Source organism: Pseudonaja textilis, chromosome 3 (genome assembly GCF_049901715.1).
Source record: "Pseudonaja textilis isolate UNSWEBS1 chromosome 3, rPseTex1.2, whole genome shotgun sequence".
NCBI classification, from domain to species: domain Eukaryota; kingdom Metazoa; phylum Chordata; class Lepidosauria; order Squamata; family Elapidae; genus Pseudonaja; species Pseudonaja textilis.
This window is the reverse complement of record NC_141992.1, coordinates 122,062,352-122,082,256: the sequence shown is the minus strand read 5'-3', so window position 1 is coordinate 122,082,256 and position 19,905 is coordinate 122,062,352. Positions and strand designations below refer to the sequence as shown.

General features: G+C 36.8%; 1 pseudogene; it reads right to left on the bottom strand.

Annotated features, from left to right (window-relative positions):
* Nucleotides 1-13,494: 13,494 nt before the first annotated feature.
* The window catches only part of LOC148126310 (uncharacterized), a 123,507-nt pseudogene continuing 117,096 nt past the window's right edge, over nt 13,495-19,905 (bottom strand).

Genomic DNA, 19,905 nt, shown 5'->3' with positions numbered 1-19,905 from the left:
TATTCAAGACACTGAAAACTGGAATCTAGAATTCCTGGAATAACATGTTTTAACTTTAATGAGATTATTTTGAGAAAAGTGATTAGCAGTTAAGAATTTTAGTATTAGACTTTAGGTATTCAAGAATGCATACAAACAACTGGTAAGCACTACACCATTTTATTTCAATTTTAACAAGAATATTAAGTGTAGATTAACTTCAAAGTCAAATCTAAGCCTGCATAATATATTAGTTTACTTAGAAGGAGGGGGAACAGTAAAAGCTCCAGAAGGAGCCTTTGAATTTAAAATTGTGAAATCTACTGTGAAAACATACTATTCATTAAACGAGTAAACATTCTAGAGTTAAAGTGATAACATCACAGAGAGTAGAAAAGGTTATCTACAAATGAACATTTCAGTATTGGATTGATTTTTACAGAAGAAATAATGGGAATAGGGACCAAAGAGGAAGTCAATATTCTACCCACGGTGTGGTAGGCATTTAATATATTCAATATTGTACTTGACATCAGCCTTTGCATCACAACAAATGTTGGTATTAATAGGGAAGCAGAACAGATACCTGATGTACTCACTCTAAGGATCCCTTTTCAACTTAAAATCTATGAGTTTATTTAGTACGTGAAACAGGAACGGACAATCTCTAGCCTCACTTTCTTCATTCTATGAGAGAGAAAGCAATGTTACAATTTTTCACAGTTTTTTTTAATTATTCTTTTCCACTATTCATTCATGTGGGTGAAAATCTATGAGAGGAGGACTGTTCTATTCAAGTATGGTAGTGAATGTTCTTAATATCAATGCAAGTCCAGCAAATTTCCTGTCTGACAAGTCATTTTCCAACTCCAGATAATTCAGTTTTCCTTTTTCTCATAAGACTGTAATCAACAAATGAGGTGAATGAGTGAATAATAACTTAACAACTACTAATAAAATTTATAGGAGTAATTCTGATGAAAATATTCAATATGTGGAATATCTGGAAAGAGAAAAAAATATTTCATGTTATATATTTCTGATATGTGATTAGTGCATGAAGAAACAAGTCAACTCACATGCATACTATCACCATACTAATTCTAATAACTTAAAATGAAAATTTGACAAGTCAAATTAGTAAAAAAAACCAACAACCCAAAACTGGAGGGGTGGGGTTCTATCTCTTCTGGGTCATTTTGCAGGACCTTAGAAATAGGCCTGTACTCCTTGACCCTCAACTTTCATTAGATTGCCATTTGATAATATGAATTATTACCTTTACTGTCAGAGTACAATATGTGTACAATGAGATTACATGTTTGTTTGTGGCAATTATCAACATTCCTGAATGGGTTGGCTTTGCTACCAATATGCTTCTTGGCTTGACTACTACAATGAACTCAGTGTATGGGTTGGCTTGAATATTCCCAGTGGTGGAAAATGTGACAACTAAGCTGCTAAGTGGTGCATGGAACTGGGCTAAAGTAATAACAATTTTGGAAAGCCTTTGCAATTGCTTTGCAGGGACAGTTTAAGGTATTGCTGCTCATGCTTAAAGTCTTAAAGTACTTGGAGCTTGATTATGAAATCTTGTCTAGATTTTAAAATACTTAAAAATTGTCCTTTTAATGATGATAACAGCAGTCTTCTTCTCAGCTGGGACATTGTTAAGGAAATTCCATTTGGCTATTACTCTCTCTACTTATAAAAGACAGTTCTTTTTAAGCAGGCTATTAATTGAATTACTAAAATATCTTTCATTTCAATCTGGTTTTAAATGGTTTCATTTTACAAATAACTGCTAATTTGCATTGTGCTTTCTGGTCTTTTTCATGGTCAAATTGTGACAGAAAAGAAGGGATGAAATTTAAATAAATAAATGAATGCTCAGTTCAAATTGTCCAGATATTTAGATGGAGGCAACTTTGAACTCTGAAAGACAGAGGCATCTTTAAATATTCAAACTAGATGCTTGCTGGAGATCCAGGTTTTTGAAGATATATCTGACAAAGCAAATAGAATAGGACAGGACAGAGTAAAGATGGAATCAGGGGAGGATTAAAGAAATGAGCATAACTTATCTCTCCAAATTCAGTCTGCTTCCTTTTAAACACTGAACAGAGCATTAGGTGCACAGTTTATATTTTGGGCTTTGAATGGATCTTGTTCTGCTTTGAAAGACAAACATAGACATAATGAGGTGCATGCAACATTCTAATCAGATAGTTTTCATTGCCTGGACCTCACTTTAATAGACTTTGAATTTAGACAAAACCCCATGTGCCATTTTATGCTATTTCATATATTTAAAAAATCTCATTAGTCATTTATACATGATTGCCAACATTGTACACATGAGTAATAATAGACATTAATAGACATTTTGATATAATGAACATCTCCTCCTCTTATTATTTTGTATCAAATCAAAGGACTGTTTTATTATTTAAAGTGTTAATTTGAGCAACAGTTTGGTTTCAGAAAGGCATAAATATAATTGAGTTGACTTTCACATTTGACAAATCCTGAATCTAGAGCAAATGGGAACAATATAGGATCTCTATGAAGTTCCAATCCTGTCAACCTGGAGCCCTGAGGATTTCCAAATGCTGATCCAATAATTATTGCAAACAAAATTGGGATGTGTGAATAAGGGAATTAAACCCCTTTTTATTTTTCCTTGCATAACATATTTTGGAAGGGAGCAGTCAAAAGGAAAGTATAGATTTATCAAAGCAGACAGGACTCCTAAGATCAGTCCATCATCAACATGCTAATCTCAATCTTTTCAACATGTAGCTTGATCATAGAACAAGGCCTTCTGGCTACTGATTAGGAGAGGCTGACAATAGAAAGGATAGAAAAGATCTCAGAACACCCTAGTGCAAAGGATTAGTAGGTGTTTCAGCAATTCTGTGGATGGATTCTGGTTACTACAGTCAAAAGTCAAAATAAAGACAGAGGTAGTCCTCAACTTATGAGCACAATTGGGACCAGAAAACCGGTCATAAATTGTTGCATAAGTACAGGCCCACACGTGATCAGTCCTGTTTTTTTTCTAACATTTTTCACAATAGTCATTAAGTGTATCAGTGCAAGTGTTAAGCAAATGTGATCATTAAATGAATAGTCCAGTCGTTAAGCAAACCTATTCTTCTGAATGACCATTGCATGGCAAAAATAGTCTGAAATTACAATCATGTGATCATCAATGAGAGCCAGCTGCTCAATGTTAAAATGATTGGGGGCACACATTTTAAACTACTGGAAGTCTGTAAAGCACCCATTCCAAGGCCACTGTAGCTCCTAACAGCTGTAAAATAACTAACCATGAATTGAGAACTACCTGTGTAAGATTTATGTGTCGGATCACACTAGATTAAGAGTACAGGTTGGGATTTATTGTGGGAAATACCAATCTTGAATGTTTCCTGAAGCATGGCCACAAAAAAAAAAAAAACCCCTCAGGACATATTTCCCTCCCTTTTTAAGGCAGCTCCTGAATGATGATGAGGTCAAGATTGCTTTTAGAGTTTCAGGCCTCATTTTGCTTGTACAGATATGCTCTAGAGAAATTTGCACTAGTTGGAAGGGTTTATTTGCAATGGAAGAGTTGGGCTTAAACAATTCACTCAGTTAAAAGCAAAATATAAGCAAATCAAGCTATCAATACAGAGAGCAATTTTAATAGAAATGGAATTCTGAATTTGAGTTCAGAAATAGCAAGAAGCTACAGAAGACTATCTGGGACTGAGCTAGCTTGGAGCAGACAATAGGTGGTATTATTATTATTATTATTATTATTATTATTATTATTATTATTATTATTATCTCATCTTCATTATTTTCAAGAGTGACACAAGGCCGCAAATATAGATTTATTTTCTTTCAATCTTCATTTTTGTCACAGGGAATATTTCTAATGCAACAAATTATGACAGAGCTCAAAAATGGCTACAATATTTTGGTTCCAGGAAAAAGATGGACAAAATGACAAATGGGACTGTAATATGAGAACTTCTGGGAGAAATTCTTTATTAGATTGGCATCATGCAGACAATGTTTTTTTTTCCATGTAAGGCTATATAAAAATGAAAGTTGCACTTTGAAGAAGATGCATATTCAAGAATATTGACATTTTTGAATTTTGTATTGGAGAAAATTTCTGAAAATATGATGGATAATGAAGCAAGCAGACATATGAATCATTGAACAAATAAATTCAAATTTCTCACTTGAGGCACAAACTATCAGGCTCAAATTACCATATTTTGGGCACATTATACCTTTCTTGAGAATTCTATTATGTACGGAAAGATTGAGGAAAAGAGAAGAAGAGGATGAATTTCAACAAGGAGGATGGACTCAAGAACAGCAGAGATGAGTGCACTAATTGGAAAACATGAAGCAAGGGGTTTGGGATCTTACAGAAGATCTATCCATGTGGTCTGGTCTCTAATAGATGGCAGTGATTTGATGGCACATAATCAATCTTCATTAATGAATAAAGTGTATTCAAAACAATATGAATATATTAAGCTATGTTGTAAAACCAGTTTCTATTTATTAAAACCCAAACATTTTGTCTTGTTATTTCCCCCCCTTTGTACTGTTTACTTAGTTTTCAAACTCTGTTAAAGTACTTTAAGTGGAGAATCTGAACACAGCAATGCTTGCAAAAAGGATTTTTAAAAAATATAATAAATGTAACTATATTAATGAGGAGTTACAGTGTTTGTAGTAAGACTCTTACTGCAAAAAGTCTCTTTTCTCCCCTTAAACCAATCACATGTTAATGTACAAGATCAGGAACACTAATTAGTATCCTTTCAAAAACTAAAATAAATAAATCTTGCTTGTATAAAACCAATTAAATCATTTTCCCCATTTTCACTAAGTCAAAAGTTTGCAGGCGTAGACTTTCATCTATGCATGTGTTTACATCTTAAGACTCCTTATGATCAATGAAGTTTTGCAATCCAATTATATCCAGAGCTTCTGAAATTGTTACAGAAATTTATCATGGGGTGATCTTATACTATTGAAGTCATTCTTCACCTCCTCTAATCTTGTTCAAATTTTGGCAATTTCTTTCTAATAATCTTGTGATTTCTTGTTCTGGTTGCTTAGAAGACAGAGTTAAACACTGTAACCTATCACAAACCTAATGGTGACATGAAAGAAGCCGTCAACTGGGCATCCCATGGGCAATGGTGATGTCACCATTTAATTCTTTTAACTCAGAAATGCTTTGCACTCATGACACGGCTGTAGTGGTAGTCTAGAAGCCATAGCATTAGATATAGCCTTTGTTGATCAGAGTGAGGTATGGAAATTTGTTTTCTTGTTTTCACCATTTGAAAGGGCATTTTGAATTACTTTTAATTCAGTTCTCTCTGCTAATGCCTGTCCTGCTTGGGAGACCCTGGAAGAATCTATGATATTTCACTGAGTATCTTAATCCTTGCCACCACAACTAAGTGGCAAATAGTGGGGATGATGATAATGGTTTATGGTTGTTTATCTGGATGTATAGTTAAACTGCATTACCATAAACATCCATAAGTCTTCATTAATTTGGTGGTATACAAGATGAATGAATGAATGAATGAATGAATGAATGAATTAATGAATGAATATTTAATATCTTTCCATCAATAGAATTCTTTCTACTGTTGCACCAAATTTGCTTTTGTGGGGATGGTGTTAAACATTACTTAAAGCATATTAAAGGGGCTGATTGGACAAGAGAAGAAAGGAATCTATGTGAAATGATATAAACAATGTATTATAGTTCTTCTATATCACTGATACCCCAACAGATGGTTTAGGAAGCAAACTTAGTTCATAGTCACTCATTTCATATTCCATACAAATGATGGACTTTATTCCCTTTCTCCCACAAAGGACTATATGCATGTATATAATTCACTAATAGACCTAAGCAAAGAAACAGTTATCACACTGACAAAATAAATTGCAATCTTAATAGAAAATCTACCATAGAATTATGTGCAGCCAGTGGAGAAATAGTGCTTGCCTTAAAATTGCAGGAATCACATATTCAGTCCTAATTCTTCTTTTGCTTTCATCAAAGACTTCAAACAAACTTTTTCTTAAATGCTAATCATGAATAGGATTGGAAAGGACAGTGTGCAATGTTCATGTCCAGATTGGTTTATAGACAATTCTGCTGCATTTTTTTAAAATAAACAGCTTTAAACGTTTACAGATAGAAGCATCAATATAAATAATGTGCAGATGATGGCAGAATAGTTCAAAAACTGGCAGTTGTCAGCTTGGTTAAATTTATATATCCAAAATTTGCTCAATTCTACCAATGGTCTGTAGGTGGCATAGACGGTCTTAAAAAAAATTCTGTCTGTGAGACAGGATTTGTTTGTATACATGTCCAGATAATTTCAAACTGTACAATATCAGTAGGCATTTGGGACAATTTCATTTCTTTCATCATATATTATATAAACACATTATTAAACCTAGAAACAATATGGGATGTCTGATTATTTTATTTTGAAAAAAGTATAAAGTATTGCTGCGAACTTTAAAATGTTTCTTAGGCCATGATCTTCAAAACATTGTCAATGATTTATGGTTCAATTCCAAATTTAAATCTGTCACTAAATTTCATAACCATTACACTTCATCCAAAGGAATTAACATTTTCTTTTCAATGATGTATCTAGAAAATTCTAGATAGAGAATTTAGTAGTTTCGGTCATCACATTACAAAAAACATAATAGACTCTGAGACTTTGGAAAAAGTGCAAAAAAGATCAACAAAGATGATTAAAGACCTGGAGGAGTGGTGGGATTCAAAAAATGTTATTACTGGTTCTGTGGGCATAGCTTGGCTTGGCTTGATGGGCATGGCTTGAAGGGGAAGGAAACTATAAAATCTCCATTCTGTCCCCACTCCTGGGGGAAGGTTACTGCAAAATCCCTGTTCCCTCCCCACCCCACTAACCTGCTTTCCAGCTCCGTTCTCCTGTGCAGAGCAACAACAGAAGACCCAGCCAATCAGCTGGGAGTCAGGAGGGAGAGAAAAGATGGGAGTGGAGCCAGTCAGAGGTGGTATTTGCCGGTTCTCTGAACTACTTAAAATTACCGCGACTGGTTCTCCAGAACTGGTCAGAACCTACCAGAGACTAAAACATATGAAGAATAATTGTGGGTTTGGCTAATTTAGAAAAAAGAAGGAGTGGGGTGACATGAAAGCAGTATTTGAAGGGCTGCCACAAAGAAAAGGGAGTCAACTTGTTTTCTAAAGCACAAGAAGGCAAGACAAGAAACAATGGATGGAAACTAATCAAGGAGAGAAGCAACCTAGAATTGAGAAGAAACCCTTGTAATAGCTAAGATAATTAACAAGTGGAACAGCTTACCTTCAGAAGTTGTAGGTACTTCATCATTGGAAGTTTTAAAGAAAAGACTGGAATGATACATAGGTCTCCTGCTTGAGTAGGGATTGGACTAGAAGACTTCCAAGCTCTATTTTATCTTTCAGCTCTATACTGATTACTATTGTTAGTATTGGATAAGATTGGCATCATTTGGGAGAAATCAAATAGTTGTATGAAATTACAAGATAGGGGACTACAATAAAATAAAAATAACCAGTTGCATTCTTGTAATATTTATTAATTGAATTAATCTGCAGATCAACTTGGTTTTTTTTGTATGGATACTTTTCATTGGATGGTGCACAAAATGTATTGGTACAAGTGAAGGATTGCTGTTTAAAAATTATATATATATATATATATATATATATATATATATATATATATATATATATATATATATATATATATATATATATTCTGAGGTTCTCATGGTATTTGCATGTGGATCTTTGGTTGTTCGGGTTTTCTCCGCGTAAGGTTCAAGTATCTAGGCAACGTTTCGATGAAGTCTCATTCATCATCTTCAGGCTTCTGTCTTCGGCTCTGTGCTTCTCAGAGTGATGTGAGATTGCAGCTGCTTCTTCCTTTTAACTGCTAGTGGGGGTGGGACTTGATTGGGTGGGGGCTTGGCTGTGTTCTGATTGGGTGGGGGTGTGTTCTCATTGGTAGGGGGTTTGGCTGTGTTCTGATTGGTTGGGGGTTGGCCGTGTTCTGATTGGCTGGAGGCGTGTTCTGTTCAGGTGGGGGCTTGGTTGTGCTCAGGTTAGTCTTAGTTGCTGGGGGATTTGAGTTGGTGAGCTGTGATCTTGCTGTTTGGCTTCGAGTTTGTGGTCATGCTGCATCTTCATAGTGGGTGTCGGTTTGCTTCATGTATGGCTCGGAGGGGTTTGAAGTAGGTAGTGATGCAGCTGCAGTGCGGCTTCTGGTCCGTGGTCGTGTCTCATCTTCTGAGTGGGTGTGAGTCTGTTTTCTACATGGAAGTGTGGTGGTGGCATCTTGTGTGGCTCTCATGGGTGTGGGTCTGGTGTTATTCTTCATGTTAGGTACTCGTCTGTTCATGAGGGCGGGTTTCCAAATGGCTGGAAGGCGGGAGGTGTCATCTCGTTTGTTCATGCTGTGTGGGCGTTTTTCTATCTCTATGGCTTCTCTGATTATTCTGCTGTTGAAGTGTTCGGTTTTGGTGATAGTTCTGGTATTTTTAAAGTCAATCTCATGTCCTGTAGTTTTGAGGTGTTGGACCAGGGAAGAGGTCGTTTCTTCTTTTTTGATTGAGTTCTTATGTTCTTCAATGCGTGCACTTATTCTTCTGTTAGTTTGTCCAATGTATGTGGTGGGGCAGGCAGTGCAGGGGATTTTGTATACTCCTTGGTTTTCTAATTCGATTTTGTCTTTGGGGTTTCTTAGGATGGTGGATATTTTTCTGTTTGTGCAGAATGCTGTTTTAATGTTGTGTTTTTGGAGGATCTTGCTGATTTTGTCTGTAGTGCCTTTTATATATGGTAGGAGGGCTTTGCCGTTTTCTTGTTCTCTGTCTTGGATTTTGGTTGGGGTTTCTTTTTCCAAAAAGAAACGTTGCCTAGATACTTCGAACCTTACGCGGGAGAAAACCCGAACAACCAAAGATCCACATACAAATACCCGCGAGAACCTCAGAAAACACACACACACACACACACACACACACACACACACACATATATATATATATATATATATATATATATATATATATATATATATATATATATATATTTGGTTTTTTCCACGTCATAGTAGCTGTGCTTTTAAAGTTAGCGAGCGTTTCAGCAGAATCTCATCCGCCATCATCAGGCTTCTGTATAGTGATGATGGCAGATGAGATTCTGCTGAAACGTCGCCATAACTTTAAAGCACAGCTACTATGACGTGGAAAATACCCAAGCAAAGCTGAATGCCATACATGTAAGTACCCGTGAAAACTTAAGAAAATATATATATATACCTCAGAAAACATATATATATATATATATATAAATTTAAATCTGAAACCACTATAAAAGCCTGACTCACAGATGAACACTATACAGAAGCCTGATGATGGCAGATGAGATTCTGCTGAAACGCCGCTACAACTAAGTTGTAGCAACGTTTCGGCAAAATCTCATCAGCCATCATCAGGCTTCTGTATAATATTCATCTTTAAAAGCACAACTACAATGATGTGGGAAAATACCCAACAAAGCCAAATGCCATACATGTAAGTACCTAAAAACTTAAGAATATATATATATATATATATATATATATATATATATATATATGTGTGTGTGTGTGTGTGTGTGTGTGTGTGTGTGTGTGTGTGTGTGTGTGTGTGTGTGTGTGTGTGTGTATACACACATACATACATACACACACACACATGGGCTGACTTTGAGCACCATACAGATGTTACAATTAGTCTAGAATTCAGCAGCTAGGTTGTTATAGCTATGCACTAATATTCATAACACACCTATGTTATAAGTCCTGGCTTCCTGTTAGCTTCCATATCTAGTTCCAACTGCTAATTTTGTTCTTTGAAGTATTACATGTCACTAAGATATTTGCAGGATTGTATTCATAACTCAAGTTGGACCCATCTGATGTGCAGCTCTCTGGAAAATCTTTTAATCCGCCATTTTTGAGTGATTAAGGGGATGGAGGCTTGCCAAACTTTTAGGAAGGCGGTGCTACTGCTATGGGACTTCATGTTCTTCCCCCCAATATGATTAGTTCCTACTTTGTTAAACTTCAGAAAATTATTAAAAACAGAACTGCTTAAACAGGCTTTCAAGTTATAGATGTTGCTTTTTATCATTGCTTTTTGCCCGGTTGCTCTACATTTTTATTCCTGTTCCAATTGTTATTTATTGCTATATAAAATAAAATTATTGATTCTGTGAATGTTTTATTATTCAAATTTTAAACATCCATGAATCTCTTGATTGTGGTGAATGAAAAATGAATGGAAGGAATCATTGCACATATCCACTGGAAGGTCTAGTGAACTTTGAAAACCACCTCTGTGCATGGACCACCTGTGAAAAAGCTCTGTATATGCACACAATATGCAATGGGTGGAGACAACCAAACAAATTCTTTGAAACAGTCATGCCAGGTCTTCCTAAGACATACCTGATTTAATGCTCTGAGGAGATAAACTTTGCCCACACAAAGCAGCTTTGGGAAATGACCAAGGATGGGATCCGACTGGTGTAACCACCAGTTTGGTGATTTATGTTTTGCGCTTGTGAAACTTTGTCAGCTTGCAGCCTGGACAGCTGAGCAGCACTGCACATGGGTGCACAGTGTTTGAAAAAGCACTTTTTTCCTGTTTTTTTCAACCGTAGCTGTGCCGCGCAAAGCAGCTGAGGTTGAAAAAGCAGGAAATAAAGGTCAGGTAAGAGCCCGGGTGGGCGGGTAGGCCAAAACAGCAGCACACATAGTACCGGTTCTATGTCTGCTGCTCTTCAGAGCTACCGGTTCTACAGAGCTGGACAGAACTGGTAGAATCCCACCCCTGGAAATGAGTGCTTGAAAGTGTTACAGTTTTTCACTAGAATTAATTTTGGCAATGAAATTGACTCAGATATTAGCCATTTTATACTCTGTATACAGTAATCTTAATATTGCATTTTAAGAGTTACTTCATATATTATCTTATAAAAGTGTGGAAAGCCAACCCCATCACCCCAAAGAATGAAATATTTTGAGGAATATGTTTTAAAAGGCAGGATAAAATATTTCCCCTAAAAGAGAAATAAAAACTCTTAAGGGAGAGAGAAACTCAGAGCCCAGCTTCCCAGCAGATACTGAGATCAGGCAGCTTTTAGAAATGCAGATTTGGTAATCCATTACTCCCTGAAGCAAAGTCTGAACAAAGGAAGAGATAGGATTAGCCCTCACTCAAGAATCAAACCAGGACAAAGCAATAAGCCACAATAGGAATTGCCCAACACCCTTTCAGAACACAATTCATTGCATTATATCAGCAGCCAAAACTTCAACCAAACCTAGAAGCTCAACCTATAGAGTGAGCTACGACCCATATATAACCCCTACGTGGCCTCATGGGAGTCTGACAACAGCCAGTAGAATACATGTTCTTGCACAGGAACAGGAAGCTCAAATACAAAGTCCAGAGAGGATGTAAAAGCCACCCACTCTCTACTCCATGTGGTCAGCTGCCCAAAATCCCATGTGCGTGGTGGCTCTGTTTCATCAATGATAGACCCTCTTTCCAATCAGCCTCCAGCCTCCATTTTGTCTCCAGTGCTTTTATCCTGGCTTGGAACTGAACCTGGATATTTCTTCCAATAGAAGAAACAAGATTTTCACTATGCTTGCAGTTGCGAAGATGCTGTAACCAATCAGAGGTACTAGATGTTTGCTTGAATAATTATATTACCACTTTGCTTTAACATTTTAGACTTTTCGGTGTATTTATTAAAGATTTTATGGATACATTACAACGTAATGTGAAGTAGGATATAGTCATTCCTGCACAAAAGCAATTATAAAAGATACAGGTCACACTAGTTAAATGGTTTTTTTAATATTATAGAGTACATAATGAAGTAAAGCAAACAAACTGAAAACTATATTCTTCCATACAAAAACATAATAAAAATCTATGATTGGCAATATTTGGCCACAAATGTAAATTAAATTTAAGGATATTCTATTTTAAATTAAATTCCACAAAGTAAATTTAGTTCTATTTCCCCTTCATAGGTGGAGTTGAGATGATGAAAAAAGTAAAAAAAATGCATGTTAATAGGGAAATTCTGACAGTAATGGAGAACTCCATTTATCTTTTCATAGATTGGGTTCAAAGAGATACACTAAACAATTTTGTGCCCTTGAACAGTTAGCTTTTGAATCAATGAGACAGAATTCCTTAGATTAAATCCTAAATAATAATCATGGTCTGATGTATGATAGACCTTTTGATGAACCAGTAAGAAAGAGTAACTATATTACCATTATATTTAGGATATTTACAAATAGGAAACTGCCAGCAGGGACCAATACAATGACATTTAACTATACCCACACGCTTTTATCTTTCTTGGTGACTTCAATCTACCTCATATTAACTGGACCCTTAACGAATGTACAACTGAACCCACACATACAACATTCTGCAATGCGGTAACAAATCTGGGACTAGAACAACTACTAACCAACAACACTAGACTTAACAATTGCGTCGATCTCATCTTCTGCAATAATTTGAATTCAATTTACAGAATACAAATTAAAGAACCCTTTTCCAACAGTGACCACAACGTGATTGACCTTTGTCTCAACATACGTCCACACAAAATTCATCACAATGATGGAATCCCCAATTATAACTTCAAAAAAGGCAACTATGATCTTATAAACAATGATCTCACATCCCTTGATTGGCAATTTCTATTCTCTGGATGCAATACCATAGAAGACCATTACAACATATTTTTACTTGAAGTCAAAAGAGTCATCAAACTATATGTACCAACAACAACTCCCAAAACCAGGAAAAACAAATTACCCAAAACAATAAGGAAGCTTCAATCCAAAAAGAAATCACTTTGGCGGAAAAACAAATCTGGTCACATTGCCAACTTCAAAAGCCAATACAAAAATTTATGTCACCAGATAAAAACTGAATGCACCAATTATCACATCAAGCAAGAAGAAAACCTTCTATGCACCAATTCCACCCGCGCTTTCTACAATTTTGTAAACAACAAACTAAAAGACTCAAGGTCCATCCCACCCCTGAAAGGACCTAATGGCAAAGACTACAATGATGACACTATTAAAGTCAACCTCTTTAACACATTCTTTGGCTCAGTATTTGTAAACAGCAATAGATCATGCCCAGTATTTCCTAGTCGAACCAGAGACAACTACAATGATCTAATACATATTGATTTTACAGAAGACAATGTTGAAAAAGCACTATGCAATCTAAAACCATCTCTATCTATTGGATCGGATGGAATATGTGCCTACTTCTTTAAAAAACTACCCACTGCCCTAGCCAAACCTCTAAGCATAATCTTTGAAAAATCTTTCAGGACCAGCTCCTTGCCAAAATAGTGGCCTTCTGCAGCTGACCAGTGGTGATCTTGTCAGCACCAATTGTTTTCGAGTGCTTTCTAAGTCTTTAGGCATAGCACCCAATGTGCCGAGTTCCACTGGAACCACCTGCACTGGTTTATGCCAGAGTCTCTGCAGTTTGATTCTCAAGTCCTGATATCTGGTGACTTTTTCAAGCTGTTTCTTGTCGAATCTGCTGTCACCATGTATGGCAATGTCAATGATCCACACTTTTTTCTTTTCCACAATCATGATATCCGGGGTATTGTATTCCAAAACTTTGTCAGTCTGTATTTGGAAGTCCCACAGTAGTTTTGCAAGCTCATTTTCAACCACTTTTTCAGACTTATGATCCCACCAGTTCTTTGCTACAGGCAGATGGTAGTTGTGACACAAGTTCCAGTGGACCATCTGAGCGACTGTGTTGTGATGTTGTTTATAGTTAGTCTGGGTGATTGTCTTGCAACAGCTCAGTATGTGATCAATGTTTCATCCACTTCTTTGCAAAGTCTGCATTTGGGGTCATCAGCAGATTTTTCTGTTCTGGCTTTGATTACATTCATTCTGATGGCTTGTTCTGGGGCTGCAAGAATCAGGCTTTCTGTTTCTTTCTTCAGTGTTCCGTTGGTCAGCCATAACCAGGTTTTTTCCTTATCTACTTTTCCTTGGATCTTTTCAAGGAACTGTCCATGCAGTGCTTTGTTACACCAGCTGTCAGCCCGAGTTTGCATCGCTATATTGATGCATCATATATTGATTCTTGGTTTGCTGCACTTTGAGCAGCTTCCTCTTGTTGACCTCCATCAAAGCTGGTTCAACACTGTCTTTCACATAATCTGCCAGAGCATGCTTCTCTTCTTTGACTGTCTGCTTCACTTGCAAAAGTCCTCTGCTGCCTGTTGTTGTTGTTGTTGCTGTTGTTGTTATTATTATTATTATGCACAAAAATGACAGTATACACAGCAAACGAGATAACCATGTTGGGTTTTGTATCACAAATCACTAGTTGAACACTTCCCAAGTGTTTAGGACTGTGTGATGTATTGGAGGATTATGCGAGCAGATCCCAGTAAGGTGGCCTTCTGCAGCTGACCAATGGTGATCTTGTCAGCACCAATTGTTTTTAAGTGCTTGCCTAGGTCTTTAGGAACAGCACCCAGTGTGCCAATTACCACTGGAACCACCTGCACTGGTTGTTTATTATTATTATTATTATTATTATTATTATTATTATTATTATTATTATTATTATTATTATTATTATCACTATTGTAAATATTCATTCCTATGTATAATTAGAGGTACCTGCTCAAACATCTTGCACCAATTGCTGACTAGAAGTACTGTAACAGGCAGGGAGCTGACCTGGATTGTGCAGTGTATTGATTGAAATAGACTATCTTGTTTGCTGACACTATACAAAATCATCCACCAGTTTTGCAGATTATTTTTCCATGATGTTGTTAGGGACAGAAAAATGTTTAATTATTCTATGAACGTGTTCCCCTCACCCCTAGTTTTCATTTATGGACACACACCCTTTAACTTAGTTATGAATTGAAATTCAATCTTATTCCCAATTGTTTTATGCAATTTGCCAACATTCACAAATAGATAAATAAACAGTTAGACAAGACAGATAGATCATAAAAACTGTGTACAAAAAGTATTACATGGGGACCAAGCCTTATGCTTTTTCCATGTGTATCTATGTTGCACGCATGAATGATCAATCATTGACTACAAGATGGGGAAATGGTATATCAAGCTATAATGCTATCTCCTCACCTTGTTTTAACTACCTGACTCTGCAGTTAACATTAGCAGGGATATCCAGATAGTAATGGCAAAGGTGAATGCTTCAGAACATCTTGCTGTATTCAATGAATCTGGTTACAAAGGCATTGGTTAAATAGGACTAGAGGTGGAAAAAAAATAGTGTAGAAAAAATGAGGAAGGAAGCAAAAATCAAGCTATTGTCACTGTTGCTACTATGGATTGGCTATAAGTATATAAGAAGGGCCAGACTATGCAGTTCAATGCCAATCATGCTTGCCCTTTTCTCCTGAGTTCCTAATGCCCAAGTAACAGTGGGGAAGAAGCTGCCAGGTGAGCTTCCTCCTCACTTTTTCCCTTCTACTCATAGTTTCTGTAGCCTGAGGAAGATATATGATCCCTGGAGAAACATATAGATATGATTTTGAAAGGATGCGGCCTTGTGGCCTTTTCTTATATGGGCATCAAAATATCAAGCTGAAAGCATTAAAAAAAAACCTCAACTTCAGCAAGCTTTTGCTGATGCATCAGCCAAAATGAGACCTGGATAACTTGAAATATTTGCTCCTTTCTGAATGGCTGTGATATTATTACTTTCACCCAAATGGTTTTCTGCTTAGATTCTGGATTTTAGGGAGATGTCGGATGATTAAAATATGAAAACAATGATTGAGAATGAATACTTAAAAAAAAAATCCCCTTACTCTTTATGGCTGCCTTTCCAGGGTGAGAAGCGCTTAGAACAAATAGAAGCAGACAGCAAAGTAGACATGTACAGGCAGCCAATTACCTTTAATAGCAAGATACACTGCAACCATTTACCATGTTGTGAGGCCAAAAAACAAACAAACAAAAAAGCATTAGAAGTGGCTTCTGATATGTAGATGTGCAATACAGTGGAAAGGGGGAAGGGGAAACAGCTGAAAAGAGACTGAATCAATGCATTTAGTTATAAAAGCCACTTAATTCTACCAGGGAAGCCTCGAGTCAAATGCTAGAACTTTCCTGCTGAGAAAAGACAAAACTCTAGCAAACACAGTTTTTTGCGGATCGAAGTTGTGCTACTTAAAAACATTTTTAAGAAGAAAAAAAAAAGAGTTTTCATTTTCTTCCATGCCCCAAACTTTCAGAGTGACTTTGAAAAATGAGTCACTTCTCCTTTTTCTGAACATAATAGTGTGGATGCTCTGTTAGGAAAAAAAGCATTTGTATGAGGTTTCCCTCTCCCTCCCTGACCTATTTTTTTTTTTTTTTGACATTTTCAGTTCTTCAAGTGTGGACACTCTATTTCAGCAAAGACAAAGAATTCAGCGACCTATACTTTAAAGATAGCAGAAACGGTAAGTGTAGCTAGAAGCCCTCTGCATTTATTGGGGGGAAAGTATTAACTGTTCCCTCTTGGCAACTTGGAATAGTCTTTTATTTTAAGAGACTTAAGTAAAATAAACGTATAGATCAAAGTACCCTTAAGGCTTGATGCCGACAGAGAGAAATCTTATTTTTACAGTGTCTGGAAATATCTAAAGATAAATATTTTGTAGTGTTGGAAGAAATATCCTTCTGGGTTCAATTCCAAGTGGAGAAAAAGACACTGGATTCGTGGAAGTTGCTTGGAAAGAAGGTTTAATGGTGGACAGGACCACATGTCTTGGAGCTCCTGGGCAAAAAAGGAAAGAGATGCTGAGAATCCCTTGGTTTCATATCCTCTGTTGGGCCCCACTTTAGTGTTTCCTATTCCTGTGTAAGAAATGTATCCCATTGGCTGTCAGACTCCCAAGAGCAGAGGTCTTAGCTAACTTGGAGAGTTTGTCTGAACCACATGGCTTCACCTGAGTGCTGGCTGATGCAATCTTCCCAGATGCCATGTGGTGAGATGGGTAACCTATCATTTCCTGAAGGCCATATCTTAATCCCATCACCCTGGAGCTGAAGGGAGACAGGGAGCTGCAGGGAGCTGTTTTAAAGACATGTTTCTCCTTTTCTCATCCAGGGAAATATAATATTCTGCCTTTTTAATATTTTCTAGAATTTTCATTCTTCTAGGAAAGGGTGGGTGCTAACTTTCTACAGTAGTGTTAATGGTGTTGGATGAGGTTAGATAACATAGTGCTACCCAGATGTTTGGAGCAGCACCCACATTTCTTGTTATTGGGAATGTTGACTAGAGCTGATGGAAATAGAATTCCAGAACATCTGGAGGGTGCTATGTTGCCTATCCTTTATTATCACAAAAAAAAAACACCCACCCTTGGTTTTCTGTAATTATATACAGAAAGCGGGAATAAGAAAAAGGGAATTAGAAGAGGAGGGTAAGGCAGAAAGTTTCAGAAAAGGAGAGAGAAGCTATAGGAAATAGGAATATTTAACTGCTAAAAATCCACATCACAGCAAGGACGCTATGAGCAGCCTTGATCATTTAACACTTCCTTTTACCTATCATCCACCATTTTTTCCTTTTTTCCTTCCTTCCTTCCTCCCTCCCTTCCTTCCTTCCTTCCTTCCTTCCCAAATACGTGTTTGCTAGTGCCTTGTCTTTTCTCAGCAGGAAAGTTCTAGCATTCAATTTCAAAAAGACTATGTACAGACAGTGTTAGAGATTGTAATCTGGGAAATAGCATTTCTAAGAGACTCATGCAATAATATACCTCAGATTGGTCAGCAGCAACATAATTATTTACCTTGAATCCCCCCCCCCCCCAGTGTAATGGTTGTTGGGTATATGGATACACCAACTAGGTTTGGGTGACTAAATATATAAACCTAGGTTTAAGTGTTTGTAGCTTTAAGCACCAAACTGCAATGTAATTAGATAATTAAGGGTGCGGTTGCAAGCAGCAATAAAAGGCAGTGAGAGTAACGTAACACTTCCTGGTTCCTGGTTACTGCTTCTGGTCTCTGGTTCCTGGTCTGGTCCCTGTTTTCTCTGATCTCTGCTGCCTGCTGTATGAGACGTCTGCTTGTTGGCTACTGTGCTGGATACCGTTTCTACTGAACAAAAGGACTGTTTACTTGGTGAGCTGATATCCTGTGCATACTCAGCGTTGTCTTCGAGAGAAAGGTATCGGAAGGAGAAGATTTACAAGCAGATAAAGACATTGTACTGACTAGTTAATGGACTAGGTTACTGGATGGATATATTGGATAATGACATATGGACTGAATGACAATGCTTAAACTCTAAATGTATTAAATAACTATTTAAAAACTACAAACAGTGTTTTTTGTCTCCAGTGTGTGTATACTCTTGGGCCCAGCCTCTCTCTTTTGGCTGCCTGGCTTGACTGCTGCTGCACACTCTGCTTGGGGGTTTGTCCCCAAACACTAACAATGGTACAAACTGGAGGGGGAGGGAGAGAGAGAGAGAGAGAGAGAACAAATATATGGAATAATAATGACAGAGCTATTAAGAACCTGACTCACTTATGGAAAATGGCCCACTAATGACAGCTTTCAACACTTAGTACTAGTACTTATTTATTCATTCATTTGTTTGTTTGTTTAAAATGAGCTGTCCAAATATGTAAAGAAAGCCACATGTTTAAAAATAGTGATATTGTAAGAGCAAGATTTTGGAAGACATCAGAGTTATACGTAGCCAAATGATCAGGACAGTCTCCATAATTCAACAAGGCTGACTTGTCACATCTGAGGTCAGCTATGTGTGAGAGGAGCAAAGGCTCAAACTGAAATAGCATCTTTCCTTCCCAATCCCCTCTTAGCACTCTCCTTATGCCATCATTGTAAAAACAAACAAAAAAGGCTTTTATTTATAGTCCAGTACTTTCCTTTTATGAAACAATTTGAATAATGGAATAATGGGATCATCAATACTGACTCAGCTTTATATTGTAGCCATAAATAATGCTTTTATGTCCACCTTCTGCCTTCATTCCTATGAAGGCTTAATGGCTTCTAGGAATTATTCTCTGCTTGTAGTAGTAACGTGTGTGCATGTAAGGGCAGGTGATTTTTTTTTTTTAACTGCAAGTCTGGGTCATTTATGACTTTAAGGAAAAATGCCAGTTTATTGATTTGAACTACATGAATTATAGGAAGCTATGCTACAGGTTTTTAAGAAGAGATTGGACAACCATTTGTCTGAAATGCTATAGGGTTTCCTGATTAAGCAGAGGGTTGGGCTAGAAGACCTCTAAGGTCCCTTCCAACTCTCTTATTTTGTTACTCATTTGCCTCTTAATAATTCTCCAGTGTGGACCTCATATAAAATACAATCAAATTTCAATATTATGGAGGTTTGGATGACTAAATTGGAAAGAGACAATCCTTGAGGGACTGCTCAATAAACTGATAGTTTCCAAATTAGTCCAAGGATCATCAATTGCTTTGAAGCCACTGAAGGATTAAGAATGTCCCTTTCAAGGCACTTTGCATTTTCCATTTCTCAAGCACATGGGAAAAGGTTTTGTCTTAAGTTTCTCCAAAACAATGGACAAAATCCCATCCAGTAATGTTTCCTCCTCCTTTCTGAAGGGCCATTACAGTGTGCCTTTTCCTCCCAATTAACATTTTACTTTCATACATTTTAATTATGCTAATTGCTTACATGATTAAACCCTATATTTTCTTTTTTTAAAAAATCTCTCTATAT